The sequence below is a fragment of the Castanea sativa genome, chromosome 7 (assembly GCF_040712315.1).
Source record: "Castanea sativa cultivar Marrone di Chiusa Pesio chromosome 7, ASM4071231v1".
Classification (NCBI taxonomy): Eukaryota; Viridiplantae; Streptophyta; class Magnoliopsida; order Fagales; family Fagaceae; genus Castanea; species Castanea sativa.
In genome coordinates, this window is record NC_134019.1 from 43,108,140 (window position 1) to 43,113,529 (window position 5,390).

The window sequence follows — 5,390 nt, forward strand, 5'->3', positions numbered from 1 at the left end:
GCTAAATAACTATGTTAAACATATTGTGTTAAGGGGTCTAAAAACTTTACAAAATAATATTATTTGAGTTAATTAATATAATATTTTTTGTTTATGAACTTATTATTTGAGTTAATAACTAAGAAATGGACTATTTATTAGAAATTAGAAATAATAATTTGATGTCTTATAAAATGTTTACAAACATAGACAATGCAATATCAAGTTTACATAAGTATGTTTTTGTATGTGTATACATATAAACATATAATATTATATATAATTAAATTAAACTTCACACTCATGAGCTTATCAAAAACAGTCCCGCCAATTAGCCTTCCAACTATGCTCTATCTTAACTCTGAGAGAGAGAGAGAGAGAGAGAGAGAGAGAGAGAGAGAGAGAGAGAGAGAGAGAGAGAGAGAGAGAGAGAGAGAGAGAGAGAGAGAGAGAGAGAGAGAGAGAGAGAGAGAGAGAGATCATTATAATAAAATTGTTTTGCTCAATAATTTTTTAGAATATTTTTCTAAAAACTATTTTGTGAAAACAAGTGCCAAAAGATAAACTAAAGAGTGGGATTCACCATTTTTTTTTCTTAATGTTAAATTACTGATTCTTCCAAAAGTTTAAACTATTAAGAAATTATAAATTTAATCATTTAATCTAACACTTCCCCTTCACGTGTGGGTGGCCTGAACTGCCCTTGAATGGGGGCCTAACATGTAGAAATTTAAATGGGAGGTAAGGTGGACATAGGAGATTGAACTTGGGATATCTTGCTCTAATACCATGAGAACTTACCGATTCTCCCAAAATTTTAAGGTTTCACCTTACGTTTGAAGAAGGGTGTTAGACATATTATGGCTTAAGTAGCCCAAACCAATTGTAAGCTCATATATTTGTAGAACAAGCATATTAACTTTAGTTTCGTCTATAGTTAGCCTAAAGTTAGTCAAAATTTTTCTAGTATATAAATTCTATATCGAGTTTATTGTAATACAAATGCTTAATATAATATGTAGCCGTCAATGGTTTTCTCATTGTGGATGTAAGCCGTTAGGTCGAACAACATAAACTTTTTTGTATGCTCTCTTTTTTATGCTTCCATTCATGATTCAATAATCACACATAATCCCATAACAACTTTAATACTTAAATACAAAAAACCTATTTTTTTTAAATAACTACCAAACATGCATGAACACTGCGAAGCCTTCTCAGTTTATACTAATTGACAATTGTTAAAGTGAAAAATACCAACAATAATACAAAGCATATGCCTATGACTGCATTCAAGAAATGCAAAGCTTCCCACAATCAAAATTGAAAGCTCACATAGTGTGAAAACACTATTGCTTGTTTAGACCCTCAAATAAAAACTTACGGCCAGATTGCTTTTACCTTATTTAACTAAGTGCGGAATAAGAGTAAGTGTAACGCAATGAAATCAGAACAATTATCTAAGGCATAAACATATACTATAAACAATAAAAGTAAAGCTTAAAGAGTAAGGGAAGAAAGATGCAAACACAAGATAACACTGAAACATGTTATCGAAGAGGAAACTGAAGTACTCAGCAAAAACCTCTTTGTGGCCCTCCAAGCCGAATTGATCCACTAGTGAATAAAGTTGGAGTACAAGGATATCAAAAAGACCATCCAAGCCTATTCTAACCAATTTACTTCAACCTTACAAGTTCCAACTACCAACGGACTTCACCGAGCCATGCCTTCGCTAGTTATTCGGATCTTGCAATTAGCTCCAAATTGCATCCGCTAATCAATGGCTTCTTCCAATGCTTCCCACATGCACCAAAACTTCTCTCAACACTCAAATTGGGTGAGGTAAGTGTTTGGGCTAAGAACTTTCTCAGGGATATGTAATTGGAGAGGTAGGAGAAGAGGAAAACTAAGAGAAATTGTGTAGATGATTGTGGGTTTACAATCTCTAACTCTTAAGTGTTTTGCTAGGGTTTTCTATCTAAAAGTCTCCTTACAATTTTGTGGGTAATGTGGGTGTAGATAGTGTTGGTAAAGAAATGAGAAAAGCACTCTTTAAAAAGTTTCAGACAAAGAGTTTCACGGGTCACTCATGACTTGGCCGAATCGTGAAGTGACTTGCGAAAACCAGTATGACATCAGCCCTCTTCAAAAGTAACTCAGATAGGAATGCAGCCAATAATTTGTCCCTTAAGATGGTGGTTAATTTACCATCACCCTGCTAGAAAAAACCAACCACATAAGCTGTAGTTATGAGCACAATGCTTCTCCATCTCCTCTCTTTGGCATAGTTTTTCAACCCCATCTCAATTTTCTTATATTGCTCGCTTTCATTATCAACTTTCTCTTTTGCTTCCCTACTTTGTTCTTTCGTGAGTAAAGCCCTAGCAAGGCACCTTGCCAAAACAATTCCATCTTCTAAGGCAGAACAAGCACCTTGGCCAATGTTTGGGGTCATGGGTTGGAATGCATCACCAAGCACACAAACATTGCCTTTGCTGATGTTTCCCCAAACAGGGTCCTGGGGATTTCTATACCTTAATAGGGATAACATAATATAATCTAGTTCAATGTTTTCAATAATGGCCTTTATTTCATCAGGTACATTTGCTAACTTGCTTATCGCAAATTTCTTCAATTTAGCTGGGTCATCTTCCATGTCTTTCTCTGCGAGATATAATAAGGACAAAAATTGGGATAATGCTATTCCTTGGAAATACAAAACAATTCACAATTTGTTTACATGATATATATATATATATATATATATATATATGTATGTATGTATATTTTAATTCGATTACTACAACAATAGATTTTGATCACAGTGGACACATTATTGTATGAAAATTGTTTCAGCAAAAATAATTAAATGGGAAATTGTACCCAAGGAACCAATCGTCTTGAATTGGATCTAATATACGGATTTAGATCCGCCATGCAATTGCCTTTGATGGGGATGGGGAGAGACAAGTGAAAAAACGTTAAAAATAAATAAAAATGATTCAAGGATTGAGAATAAAAATGAATTTTTTTGACTTTCAATCTCATGCAATAATCCTTATCAAAATCTGTGTGCATTTGGCATTTTCTTAAAAAGCCAGATTTTTTTACTATTTAGCTTATTTTTACTATTATTTATAGGTCCCATTATACCTTTTGATACTATATATGGGCCCCACTATATTATTTTAGCTACTTTTTAGCCCATCACTATGGCCGCATTTTTAAAACGTGGCTAGAGTATGTCCTATAGCCACGGTTATTGAAACGCGGCCATTGTCTTGGCCTATAGCTGCGTTTGAAAAAATGTGACCATAGACCCCTCAACCCTATAGTTACGTGTTTTAGGCCATGGGTAAAAATGTGGCCTAAAAAAACGCGGCTGTAGACCAAATTGTCCTATAGCCACGTTTTTCTGACCTATAGCAACGTTTTAAAAACGCGGCCTAAGAACGATTTTTTTGTAGTGACTTTCAGCAAAAAGTTTTCAGTTTTAGTTAAATAAGCTATTTCCAAACGAACCTTCTATTTTAATCGGGTCCTACACTAAAGGATGCATAGCTCTATCCTCTATGCACAAAAACATACAGTACATGACAAATTTTTTTTTTTTTTTTTTGAGAATCAATACATGACAAAATACAAAACCTGATGTTTGCTCAAAATTACTAGAAAACGTTTTCCAATAAACATGATTTAAGAGCCATGTAACCATGTTACATATACAACATTTTTCACAATTAAATTTCACATTTATTTAGCAGTTAAGTTATTATTGATTCTTATCTAAATCTACCACCAATATCACTTTATTTTCTATTATTTAGTATTTATAACTAGTCACTTTAGTCACCAACAGTAATATTTAAATGGACTGAGGTAATTTAGACAGTGTCTTTTAGCTTAGGTAAACAAATATACATTTTGCATCATTAAAGATATTCACTTTATTTATTTTACATTATCACTTTATTAATATATCCTACCTCACAATGTTTATTTCAAACTACATATATAAAATAAAATAATCTATATTTTTAGAGATAAGAAGGGAGAACTTTCCTCCGCTAGAGCCTAGAGAGCAGAGGATATTGACAAAATCGAATAAAAAAAAAGCTTAAAAAGAAATGCATGTGAGCTACATACAATATCCTTTATTTTTAGAAAATATTGTAGCAGCATGTAAAGTTTTTACGGTGGTGCATAATGGGTTGGAGGTTTATTTTTAGTGTTTATTTTTTTGCTACAGTATTGTCTAAATTGCATTAACCTGATGCATGAGCCTAAAAGATAATGCTCTTATGAATCCTTCAACTCTCAATATTCTTTATCTATTGCACCAAATTATGGTCCCAATAGAATAAAAATAAAATAGTTAATAATAATATGTACTTTAGATGATTTTACCTTAGTCTTGATACTAGTTCCATCAGCAAGATGCACAAGCTTATAGAAGCCTGATTCCTCTATAGAAACTACCTTGGAAGAGAACCTAATGGTGCCACTTGAGAGCTCATTTGCAAGGGCTTCCAACAACACCTTCCAATTCACACAACGAATTTCGTGGTTGCCACTGCACATCAGACAGAAATTATTCAGGCAATTTGCTTAAAAAGTCTCAATTGTGAATTATGATGATGCGAAGAAAATTAGTAGATTGGATGCTTCGGGCTTCAAAGGGCTAGCGGCTGTTTGGAGGGCCTAAAAAAGAAAGAAAGAGTAATCAAAGGTGACCGGGGTGGACCAGCCAATAACCCTCCAATGGTAAATTTAGTTTTCCTCTTAAGTTCTGGAGTTCCAACTTTATGGGAGTCGTGAAAAACATACCTTTATGTGGTCTAAACGGGTGTTTATATAGTGTGCCTCAAAAGCAGTTATTAAATTTGCAACTTCCCTAGTATTTTAGAAGATCAGCGAGTTCAAGGGTAACTTCCACAACCACCATGGGAGTTATGTTCCATCCTTCTGTAACTGCTGTTGACGGTTAAACTCTCAATTAGGAGACATAGTGGTGAGCCCAGGTTTTACTCGTGCCTTGGAATGATATCCCATGGTCGCTTCTATAAGTGGATTATACTTGGAATTCTCCTAAGTATTGTGGGGTCGTCCATGGGTTTTTCCTATGGACAATCCTTGCATATGGATGACTATTCTTGGTCGGCCCGTCTTGTTTGTCATGCTGAACGTTGTCCTTGCCCCTTTTCAACTTTGGTTGATAGCCATGGACGATCTGGAGGTAATCATTTCTCCAACTCCTTATCAGTTGCCCCTTCGTCCAGCGGTGGTCCAGTATGCCATCGAGTTTCGGGATGAGCTTCCTGAAAACATTATTATTATTTATTATTTTAAGCGATGTGCCACGTGTCATGCTTTCACAAGTGATTGGTCATGTCGATTTATTTCTTCGA

General features: G+C 34.5%; 1 pseudogene; it reads right to left on the bottom strand.

Annotated features, from left to right (window-relative positions):
• Positions 1-2,065: 2,065 nt before the first annotated feature.
• LOC142644506 (monooxygenase 3-like) lies at positions 2,066-5,034 on the bottom strand (annotated as a pseudogene).
• Positions 5,035-5,390: the final 356 nt, after the last annotated feature.